Source organism: Trichechus manatus, unplaced genomic scaffold, assembly GCF_000243295.1.
Source record: "Trichechus manatus latirostris isolate Lorelei unplaced genomic scaffold, TriManLat1.0 scaffold00205, whole genome shotgun sequence".
NCBI lineage: Eukaryota > Metazoa > Chordata > Mammalia > Sirenia > Trichechidae > Trichechus > Trichechus manatus.
Window position 1 is genome coordinate 2,478,753 of NW_004444141.1, and position 12,704 is coordinate 2,491,456.

Below are 12,704 nucleotides of genomic sequence, written 5' to 3' on the forward strand. Positions count from 1 at the left end.
CCTCCCCGTCCTGGAAGGGGCGCCCTCTCCGGGGCCTGCTGCGGCCGCCTGTGTGGCCTCCCCGTCCTGGAAGGGGCGCCCTCTCCGGGGCCTGCGCGGCCTACACGCCCAGGAACTGCGAACTTTCTCAGGGCGCACTACTATCCCTGGCTTTTCCTGCTGCTTACTTTTGCTGCTGGTTAATCTTTCATTGGCTGCCTTTATGGCATATCTCACAAGGCATAACACTTGTTACCAAAAGGTGTTATTGTTAGCTGCCATAGGCCTTATGAAATTCAAATGAAGCTGAAAATAAATCTGGACAGTTGGAGTTCTCGATTCGTAGACAGAAGGACTTAGGAGTGAAAGAGTAAGACGTTGTGACTGAAATGCTGTGTTAAGACTATCTGTAGATTTTCATTACAGTAGTTTTTAATTTAGATAGATAATGAAATGTTAGTAGCCTGGGAAAAATGAATTTTTTTCCCAATAGCTTCTGAAATGACTGTACTGTGTACATTAGCTGGATCACAAACCAGGGTTGGTTAGCACATTATCTTTGTGCGTCCACACCTATGCTCCATGCTCTGCTATTCCCGTGAAAGGTCATACAGCTCTAGTCATCCATGACCGTGGCCATCATTGTGTTTTCACGTGACCGTTGGTTAGACCCACCTCTCCTGACACAGGTGGGACCATGTCCACTGAGTCCTGCAGTACACTTGTGCCCACACATCCAGCCTCTGTGAATCAGTCCCAGCTGGACAGGAATCTCAGCATATCATGATGCAGTGAACTAATTACAGGAATCTCAGCATATCATGATGCAGTGAACTAATTACGCTGTCACTGTTAGTGACGGTCAGGTTGGCTCTGAATCTTGGTGACTCCATATACCACAGAAGGAAACATTGCCCGGTTCTGCTCCATCTTCACCACGGCTGGTGTGCTCGAGTCCACTGTTGTAGCCATTGTGTGTTTTGAGTGCTCTCTAACCTGGAGGTTCATCTTCTAGGACGATGTTGGACAGTATTGTGATCCATAGGGCTTTCATTGGCTATTTTTTTTTAAAGTTTTTTTTATTGTACTTTAGATGAAGGTTTACATAACAAATAGTTTCTCATTAAACAGTCAGTACACATATCGTTTTATGACATTGGTTGACAACCCCACGACATGTCAGCACTCTCTCTTCTCGACCTTGGAGGACCTTTTTTTTGGTGAAAATATGCATAGCCAAAGTTACACCATTTCAAAAGTTTCTACATGTGCGATTCAGTGACATCGATTACATCCTTCCAGTTGTGTTGCTATTCTCACTATCGTTTTCCAAATTATTCCATCACCATTATCTTCAACTCACTGCCCCCTAGGCTTCCCGTCAAACCTTTTGAGTTGCTGTTGTCAATTTGATCTTACATAGATAATTCTTTTTTTTTTTTGTTTTTTTGTACCTTAGATGAAGGTTTGCAGAACAAATAGTTTCTCATTAAACAGTTAGTACACATATTGCCCTATGACAATGGTTAACAACCCCATGACATGTCAACACTGTCCCTTCTCAATCTTGGGTTCCCTATCACCAGCTTTCCTGTCCCCTCCTGCCTGCTAGTCCTTGTCCCTGGACTGCCGTGTCTCATTAGTCCCGTTTTGTTTTATGAGGCTGTCCCATTCCCGGCTGAATGGTGAACTTCAGGAGTGACTTCACCACTGAGCTAAAAGGGTGTCCAGGGGCCATACTCTCGGGGTTTCTCCAGTCTGTCATTGGCTATTTTTTGGATGTAGATCACCAGGATTTTCTTCCTAGTGTGTCTTAGTCTGGAAGCTCTGCTGAAACCTGTCCATGCTGGATGACCCTGCTGTTGTTGTTGGATGTAGTTGAGTTGATTCTGACTCACAGTGACAACATTTGACATAGTAGAAATGCCTCATAGGGTTTTTTGGCTGTAATCTTTATGGGAGCAGATTGCCAGGTCTTTCTCCTGTGGAGACACTGGGTGGGTTTGAACTGCCAACCTTTCTGTTCAGCAGCTGAGGGCTTAACTCTTACACTACCAGGGCTCCTTTGAAATACCAGTGGCATAGCTTCCAGCATCATAGCAACATAGAAGCCACCCCAGTACTGACAGACGGATTTACTAGATGTTGTGTTAGAGTGTAGCTGGGAAGAAGAGTTGAAAACTGATGAGTGATGTAAACAGTGTGAAATGCAGTCTGTTATATACATGCTGTAGTCTGGGCACTTTCAGCTGTTACCTTTGCCACATCTCTGCAAGGTAGTGTTGGCACTCTTTCACAGATGACAAAGCTGAGGTCTGGAGAAGTCAAGGGCACACAGCAAGCCAGTGGCTGAGCCAGAATTCAAACTCAGATCAGGTGAGACCACAAGCCTTCTTCTTTCCACACAAATGAATTGTAGAAACAATAAAGACCGCACACCTTCTGATGAGAGGTGTATCTGTTGAGAGACATGTCCATTTTCTGTGGCGTGATCAGAGAAGCTGCTATGGGCCTCTGTGTAAGTCTTGAACTAGGCCTGGAGACGTCCATGGTTTGCATAAACAGGAAATACAGGGAAAATATTTGAAGCTTCCTTTTTTATTTTTTATGAGTATTTCCTATAAATAAGAAAAAGATCGACTATTAGCCTACTCATAAATATTAACATTATGAAGAAGTACTAGATGCAACATGGTTTCCAATACTTTTTTTGAGCCACAGAGTAGAAGATACACTGTCATTTAAAGATTTCTAAATTTAAACTATAAGTATTTTTTAAGAAGATATATTATGTAAAATAAGAGCTCATAAAGTTCTAATCTTCCAGCCTAGAAATTTTCTAATCACGACTGTGGCTGCTTTTCCTTATATGCAGATATTCATTCGTACATTGTTATTGATCCCTTTAAAACGGTATTCTTTGTTCTATATTTTCATGAAGATCCTCCAAGTATTTTCTAATCCTAGAACAAACTCCATGGGAGTAGTTCTCTTTAAAAATATGTATAAACAGAGATACCTTTCTTTTAAAGGCTAAGATCTATGGGTATATACTCATGTTTAAATTGTAAAATAATCTATTCCAGGAATTAATTTGTTTTACTTGGTTGTTTTGTGTTTTAATAGAAATAAGAGTATTTAAGCAAGAACAAATCTCTAGCCCTCGTTTTCCCGTTTTATAATTTTTTTGTTTGATACTTGTTTAATCTCTATCAAATTTATTTTGTACCCATTGTATTTAGTATTGTATACCATGCGTTTTTATATATTTTCAAAAATAACAGATGATATGACTTTGCTTAGGTTAAAAAAGTCTTTTATAAAGTTTAGTTTCAATCCCGGTCATTTGTTTGTTCTCCGTGCGGGCATAGTTACGAACTTTGCCGTCATCAGATGTTAGACTGTGTATCTCACCTTTAACCTCAGTAATGTTGTTCATTACTTTCCTGTGAGTTCGGATCCCCTTGCCTGTAGCCTTATGACCTCATGGCCCAAAGACCTTGTGATTGTGGCTGACTTGGAGGAGAAGCTGCCTGTCACTGCTGAAGTCTCCCGCACATCCTGCTACTTAGGAGAAGGCTGGCTTTCCCGTCAGCTTCTGATGCTTCGGGTGCTGAAGCTCACAAGGTTACTGTGTGGCTGAGCAGGGATAGGACTGGGAGCCAGAAAGTGAAGGATGCACAGGACGGCCAAAATATTTCACAGATGAAGAGAAGGGGGGTATGTGGCTCAGCCTACCTTGTGTAGAAGATTGGACTGTGGTGTGTGTTCTTTTGTGATAACTTTTCAGTTTTAACTCACCTTACTGTCCTGCCGGTCAATTTACATTTTCCATGTTGACCACAGAGAACATTAACATTATCAACTATTTTGTGAAGTTCAAAAAGCATTATGCATCGTAGCATTTTCTTGATTTATCAAAACTAAAAATGAGGTGAGTTTAATACAATTTATTCATAGCGATACAGTGCAGCTTTCAGGTAATCTCCTTTTCTTGAGTAAGTCTTTTAGATTATCTGGTTAATAATTAAATTTGCAGTTTTTTTCAGGTGCTAAATATAAAATTATTGGTCTGTGTTTCCAACATGCTATTAAACCTGTTGCTGTCAAGTCAGTTCCAATGCATAACGACTCTATAGGACAGGGTAGAACTGCCCTGTGGGGTTTCCATGGAGCAGCTGGTGGATTTGAACTGCTGACCTTTTGGTTAGCAGCTGAGTTCTTAACCACTGTGCCCCCAGGGCTCCAACATGCTCATAGATCCTTGTATTTGTTGTTGTTATTTGCCATCCAGTCAGCTCCACCTCATGGCAGCCCCATGTGTAATAGTATAAAACATTGTCATCCTCACTAGTGTTGGGATGCTTGAGTCCATTATTCTGGCCATTGTATCAGCTCATCTCATTGAGGGTCTCCCTTGCCCTTGTTGGCCCTCCACTTTACCAGACATGATGTCCTTCTCCAGTGATCTGTCACTCCTCATGACATGACCAAAGTGAGCGAGTCAAAGTCTAGGACAATATTCTGTGATCCATAAGATTTACATTGACAGATTTTTCTGAAAGTAGATTGCCAGGCCTTTCTTCTTAGTCTGTGTTAGTCTGTAAGCTCTGCTGAAACCTGTCCACTGTGGGTGACTCTGTTGATATATGAAATACCAATGGCATAGCTTCCAGCGTCATAGCCAACATGTAAGCCACCACAGGACCACAGACTAACAGATAGGTGGTGGCCCTTTTATTTCCAATTTAAAATTTACATGTTTAAAAATTATTCAGTTATGTGCATCAATTGGTTCAGCCACCTGGAGTAAAGGGCAATGAAGAACACCAAAGACACAAGGAAAGTAGTAGCCCAAGAGACAGAAAGGGCCACATAAACCAGAGACTTCATCAGCCTGAGACCAGAAGAACTGGATGGTGCCTGGCTACCACCAATGACTGCCCTGACAGGGAACACAGCAGAGAGACCCAGATGGAGCAGAAGAAAGGTAGGGTACAGAACTCAAATTCTAGTAAAAAGACCAGACTTAATGGTCTGACTGAGATTGGAGGAACCCTGGAAAGCATGGCCTCTGGATTTTCTATCAGCCCAGAACTAAAACAATTTCCGAGGCCAACTCTTCAGACAAAGATTGGACTGTACTGTGGGACATAAAATGATACTCGTGAAGAGTGTGCTTCTTAGCTCAAGTAGATACATGAGACTAAACAGGCAGCTTCTATCTGGAGGTGAGATGAGAAGGCAGAGACGGTTAGAAGCTGGTTGAATGGACATGGGAAATCAGGAGTGGAAAGGAGGAGTGTGCTGTCACAGTACAGGGAGAGCAGTTAGGGTCACACAACAATGTAAACTTTTACTTAAACTACAACAATAAACAAAAAAAAAGAAAAATTATTCAATTATGTTTGCATACACATTTGTGAATGAACGCTGAATGGCTTAAAAACCATGTACAATTCTGATGTTTGAAGTTTGTGCTCATGTACCCATCTAGCCAGCCAGCAGTGTTTGCTAAGCCTCTGCTGTGGTCTAGGCACTGAGATGGGCTCTAAGGATCTACAGGGAAACGAGGAGAGATGGTATCTGCCAGCATGCATCTTAGTCTGCTGGGCTTTCAGTTTTCCAACAGTCATGAGAACTAGCAAGGAAGATGGTTTCAAGCACCAATGAAAATGGTTAACTGCTCAGGTTGGGAGAAGGGTGTTTAAGGTGAGTTGGTGAGTGCTGAACAGAAGACCTTCTGTGTTGTTGGATCCTGTTACTCCCTGACCTCTAGAGTTGAGGTCGCTGGGCAAGATCAGCACAGATTCTGGTCTGCTGCTGGGCAGCCTAGCCAGAGCCCTTTCTTGGAGGCTGTGCCTGCCTCCTCCTGGGTGGAAGCCAGCGTGGGGACCCAGAGAATGAAGTTTCTGAGGTGGGCAGAAGAATTTTTGATTGTATCATTCAGAGAGAAAGTGAAATACAAGCAGATATGAAATAATTTCATAGTACTTTCCAGATTTACTTTCTAGGATAAGTATATTCTGTTTACAGAATTGAGAGAAAACTGCCAAGTTGAAAGAGGCAACTTTTGGAAATGATTTTATTTGGGTTAAATTTTTGTATTCATGTAGAGACATATGTATGGTGCCTTGCTCTACTTATATAGTTTTATAGTGGTATAAACAGTTAACGTACTCTGCTGCTAACTGAAATGTTGGAGGTTCAAGTCCACCAAGAGGTGCCTCAGAAGAAAGGCCTGGTGATCTACTTCTGAAAAACTAGCCATTGAAAACCCTGCGGAGTGCAGTTCTACTCTGACACACATGAGGTCACCATGGTTGGAGTTGACTTGATGACAATTTTTTTTTAAAAATAAATATACTTTTCTTTTTCAAGACTGAATTGAAATTGATGTATAGAAGCAACATTTTCAGAACTGAACAGGTCATTGTCCTGAGTAAAATGAGCAACTGTGTTTGCACGTGCTATGCAGGCTCATCTGACATTCACATATCATAAACTCTCCGTTTATGTTGTATATCCTATTCTGGGCTTTTGGACAGAGTATTTCAGCTTCATGTGGCTTTCTTTCACCATTTCATCAGAGGCAATATTTCTCATTCTCTTCTGTTACAAAAGCTGTGAGAATACAAGCCTCCTAGTTAAAGAAAAAAATGATGTCTGGAGGTTACTCTGGTTCCTGCCATAGCAGAAAAGGATACAGAAAAGTTATATTAATGGAGCATTTTTTCACTCAAGAACAGAGATCGGCAAACCTTTTTTAAAGAGCCAGATGGTAAATCTTTTTGGCTTTGTGAACCTTGCAACTATTTAACTCTGCTTTCATAGTGGGGAAGCAGCCATAGACAGTATGTAAACAAATGAGTATGGCTGTGTTCCAATAAAACTTTATTTGCAAAAATAGACTGCTCTAGGGATTTGTCCCTGGGGCTGTAGTTTGCTGACCCTGCTCTGGAACAGGTGTTGGGAAACTGTCATTTGGGCCAAATCTTGCCTGAGGCCTGTTTTTTGTCCTGGTAATAGAGAACAGCTTAAGAACAGCTTTTACATTGTAAAAGGTTGAGGGGAGGGGGAAGAAGGAAATAAAAGAAAAAAGAAGAAAATGAGGAATACGTGATAGAGAACATATGTGGCTTGCAAAACCTAAGATACTTACTATTTGGTATTGCATTGGGCAAATCTGCTGCAAAAGACCTCTTTAAAGTGTTAAAAAGCAAAGATGTCACTTTGAGGGCTAAGATGCGCCTGACCCAAGCCATGGTATTTTCAGTCACCTCAAAGGCATTAGAAAGCTGGACAATGAATAAGGAGGACTGAAGAATGATGTCTTTAAATTGTGGTGTTGGCAAAGAATATTGAATATACCATGGACTGGCAGAAGAACAAACAAGTCTTGTCTTGGAAGAAGTACAGCCAGAGTGCTCCATAGAAGTGGGGATGGTGAGACTTTGTCTCATATACTTTGGACATGTTATCAGGAGGGATCGGACCCTAGAGAAGGACATCATCCTTGGTAAAGTAGAGGGTCAGCAAAAAAGAGAAAGACCCTCAACGAGGTGGACTGACTTAGTGGCTGCAACAGTGGGCTCAAGCATAACAACGATCATGAGGTAGTGCAGGACCGGGCAGTGTTTCGTTCTGTCGTACATGGGGTCATTGTGAATCGGAACCGACTCAACGGCACCTAACAATAACACAGACAACATTTGACCCTTTACTGAAAAAGATTGTTGACCCTTGCTTGCTGTAAAAAGTTGCTTATTTCTTCCATGATAATATCAATTTATGGATTTTATTTTATGACCACTTCTGTTTTCCTATGCTTATAGTTTCAGTAATGTGGAGCAAGAAAGTTGATTAATTTGGTAAAATGAAGAAGTTTTTAGTTTTGGGAATATATTGAGTATCACAGAAAATAACAGTGATACTTTTTTACTGGGAATTTGAAAAATGTATATTATTTTTTCATCTTAAAAACATTTTTAATTGGGAACATAAAGCATAATTACAGATTCCTACTTAATCCTGTGCCTGGAATTTGGAGTCTCCTGACCTTTATTTGGCCAGAACATGCTCTATCAATGCCAGGACATTTTCAATAATTGCAGTGTTCTTTGATGTTAGCCGAAAAAATAAGTAAAATAAAAACAAAAAACACTAACATTTAGTTCAGCGCTTACTATGTGAAAGGCACTGTGCTAAGTACTTAACGTGCATTTTCTTACAAAGATCCTGGGACATCAGTGTGACTGTTAACCCAGGTTTTAAGAATGAAGTAATCAAGACCCACGCCCGTTGCTGTCAAGTGGGTTCTGACTCATAGCGACCCTGTAGGACAGAATAGAACTGCTGCCTCATAGGGTTTGCAAGGAGCAGCTGGTGGATTCGAACTGCTGACCCTTTTGGTTAGCAGCCAAATGAGCTCTTAAACATTGCACCACCAGGGCTTCAGTCAAGACCCACAGAAGTTAAATAACTTGTCAGCAATAACGCAGCTAGGCTGGTGTCGTAGTGGTTAAAGCGCTCAGCTGCTAACCAAAAGACTGGCTGTTGGAACCCACTAGCTGCTCTGTGGAAGAAAGATATGACCGTCTGCTTCTGCAAATATTACAGCCTTTACGGGGCCGTTCTACTTTACCTGGCAGTTCTCCTCTGTCCTGTAGGGTTGGAGTTGACTTGATTCAATGGGTTTGGTTTTTAGCTTTTGAACCCAATGACAACTTCTCCAAGTGGAGGTCACTTTCGATTTTCCTTCAGTGCTCTTCAGGGTGAACTCTTAGTCTTTATTAGTTCATCAATCTGAGTATTCTTTTGTGAGTGATACTGAGAGTCACTGAGACATTATTTCTGCTTTCTAAGGAATTATTAGCACAAAATGATGCTTGAAGTTTAGCAAGTAGAAAAATTAGTTGCCTTGATAGAATTTAACCAAAAAGGAGGAATTAGAAAATTAGCCATCATATACTTCTTTACTCTCTACAGCTAAATACTAACTGTACCCTCTTAAAGTGGGGGTGAGCTGTTCCCTCCTAAGGCTTCCTTCTCCCCCCGTTTTTCCCTAGTCTGTTATAAAATCGTGCATTTGACACTTGAGAGGCACACGCTTGCCATAAAGAGTATTTTCCGGTTTCTTGGTTCATAGAAGTCTGTCTTGCCTTTGTTCGAGTTTGTGTTTCAAATATAATTTACAGCATACTAGTTTGAAAGTTGAGTTAAAATAGAAACAGAACCGCCTCCTTGCCTTTCTGTTGACCGAGTCTTTACTTGGCAGCAAGCCCTCCTCCGTGTCCGCTGTCCGCACGTGTACCTGCCCCTGGAGACCTCACTGGACAGTCCACAGAACTGGCCTCTGCCCTCTCCAGGGGACCATTCTCAGGCAAACGGCTCTCGGAGTCTCAGAAGATGGGCTCATCAGCCCCAGACTTCTGTGCTGACTCTGCCAGGAACCTGCACAGTTTCCTGGGTGCTATAGAATATTCCTTTGTAATCATCAAATGTTTGTTCAGAAACAACCCAGTTAATGCAGCCTAAGACCCCAGCACTCCCACCGAATCCCTTTCAAGGTACAGTTGCTTCCCTCGTCTGCCGCTTCTCACTTAGCAGCCTGGGTGCCACTGCCCTGACGGTTGTGCCAACATCCCCTTATTTTAACAGTGACACAAATACCAAACCACAGCACCAGAATTATAGTTGGAGCTGGATTCTGCACTATTTCAGAGCTGTGTTGTCACATGTAATTTATGGTGAACTTGAAAACAAAACAAAATTAAAAAAAACTGTTCCTTCCTTTTTGTCCGTAGTGTTTAGGAATGATCTTCTCTTTGACATATATATATCTGTATTTTTAAGGAATCCTCTGTCATTATTACGGAATCTATTGCAGTCAAATTGCCACCCCTCTGTTGTTTCTTTCTTGGTTTATTTTCCTTCTGGATATGGGATAAGCTGGATGGCAGGTTTATTTCAAGACAGTTTGTTTTTTATTCTAAGCAAATGGTATCTTTCAGACAGCATTGGTCATTTTGATCTTTTGGTATATTCTTAGAACGTTGGAATGTGGAAGAAGTGTTTGAGCCCTGGAATTGCTACTCATCCACAGTGGTTCCTCTGCAAGAATTTATAAGTTAAATCAATCTTTATTTCCTTTTATATTTATTTTTACTTATTATTGAAGGATGCTAGCTATGTAGTGGAGTCCCTGGGTGGTGCAAATGGTTAACGCATTCACTGCTAACTGAAAGGTTGGAGGTTCGAGTCCACCAGAAGCATCTTGGGAGAAAGACCTGGTGAGCTACTTCTGAAAAATCAGCAATTGAAACAGTTTTATTCTGGTGCACATGTGGTCACTATGAGTTAGAATTGGCTCTGTGACAACTAGTTTTAGCTACATAATATCAATAATTAGGTGTAAAGTCATGTTTTGTAGAACTGGCTCCATCATTCTTTTAAAATTTTGTTACATAGATTTAGTACACTGCCCCAGTTTCTAGATGAGAATTGTTAACTGACAGAGTATGGATGTGCTGTCCTTAACCCTTTATACTCAAAAAGCACTATTCTTCAAGAAGCAGACTTAATCTTTTATCAGAGTTTCTGTTTTCTAAAGTCCAAACTCAGTTCACTTGCCCATGGTTAGATGCTTTTGACTTGTGTATTTCCCAAAGACAACCAAAATACTGTAATATCACAGGGTGATTTTACAGGAGTCTCTTTGGTGCCACAGTAATGCTTGCTGATAACACAGTTCACCTCTAGGCAGGTGGTCATGCGTGATGTATTGCAAGCAACATCAGGGACCATGATTTGGTGCTCTTAAGTTTTTTGCTGCATGGGCCACTCAACTCCAGTTTAGAAACACAGAGATGTGCAGATACTTGCTGCTGTGACCCAGTCTGGATGGAATGGAAGTATACATATGTATATATATATTTGATATTCATTTTCTCCTTTACTGCCTCCATTTGGATTCAAAGAGATCACCTCGTTTAATCCTGACAGCAGACTTTACCATTTGTGTCAAATGCTTCTCATTAAGCACTCTATATTTATAATGGTTTACTAGGTGCTATCTTCAGAATATACTAAATAAAGTTTACCCCTGGCCTTGGCAGCTCATCTGCTGATGTGGCTAAATCTATGCTGTATTTCTTAAAAACAAAAAACAAAAAACAAAAAAACAAAACACAAAAACACTCCAGAGGAAAAGAGCTCACAGTCTTGGGGATTTAATGACACTTCCTGGCAGGAAGCCTTCCAATACGATCATAATAGCAGCCCACATTCGCTGAGTGCTCACAGTTTGCCGGGCATTGTACTAAAAGGCTCATGTACGTAGTACACTATTTTGGTTGCCTTTGGGGAATATACAACAGATGTCTAATCTCTTACACAGCCCTAGGGAAACAACCCTAGGGGGTAACATCTTGTTGCTAGCTGCCATCGTGTAGACCCCCAACTTCGTGAAAACACTGCCTGGTCCCACGCCATCCCCGTGATCAGTTATGGACTAGACTGCAGTCATTGGCTGTTTTCATTGGCTGATTTCATTGAGGCCTTTCCTCTCAGTCCATCTTAGTCTGGAAGCTCTGCTGAAGCCTGTTCAGCATCATAGCAACACACAAGCCTCCACTGACAAATGGTTTGTGGTTGCGCATGAGGTCCATTGGCCAGAATCGAACCAGGTCTCCTGCATGGAAGGTGGGAATTCCACTGCTGAACCATCAGTGCCTTGCAGGGGGTAGCATCTGTTCACCCCGTTTTACAGGGGAAGAAGCAGAGCCTCTCAGAAGGAAGGGAACATGCCATACCTTATTCCTAATTCTGCTTTCAAAGTCTTGAGTTAGCTGGTATGCTTTATGAGCTGAAATCGTGGACATAATATGTTACCCTGGCAGGAATAATAAAATAGACATGACAATGGGTTAATAAGGATCTGATGAGGAGCAGAAACCTCCCATCACCTTAAGAAATGCTGCCCCCAGGAAAGTCAGAATGACATTCTAGGTCCTGTACCCCGTCTCCCTGTCTGTTTTATCCTTACAGCCCAGAAGGCATTCAAGTATACAGCCATACTGCTCTTGAGAATGCGTCTGTACTGCTGACTTGCCAGCTTTTACCCTCTAAGAATATTTTGGGTCCCTTGTCTCATTAACACAAATATTGAACTGTATAAGTCACTTTTCAACCCACGGGACTCATTTATTCTAGTCAATTAGGACTGTGTTTGCTTTTTCCTCTTCCTAAAGATACCTTTTTTTTCCTGCCATCAGTCGATGTAGTGACTTAGGGAAGATTGGACTATCACAGAAGGGGTTTTCTTATTTGATCCATCCTTCTGATTTTCTGTTTTATATGAGCTTTTAAACTGATAGTTGTTGAAACTTCAACTCCCTTGTATTTTTAATTTACTCTGATTTTTATCTTTAACTTATCTACTCCTGCATTTAAAAAAGCCACGCTTGCCATTTTTGCCTTGCTGGCTATTTCAGAGGTGGCGTGTGTGTGTGTTTTTTTTTATTTTTTCCCATACAAAAATTTATACATACATTGTTATGTGACGCTAATTGCTTCCCCTTTCCACCCCTGATTCTCCATGTTCATTCAACCAGCTCCTAACCCTCTCTTCCTTCCCATCTCACCTCCGGACAGAAGCTGCCCGTTTAGTCTCTTGTATCTACTTGAGCTAAGAGGCACACTCCTCACGAGTATCACTTTATGTC

At 41.4% G+C, this 12,704-nt stretch overlaps 1 protein-coding gene across 1 annotated transcript in view; it reads left to right on the forward strand.

Annotated features, from left to right (window-relative positions):
• Positions 1-12,704, forward strand: part of LHFPL6 (LHFPL tetraspan subfamily member 6) — a 361,658-nt gene that overhangs the window by 43,234 nt on the left and 305,720 nt on the right. The window lies entirely within an intron of this gene.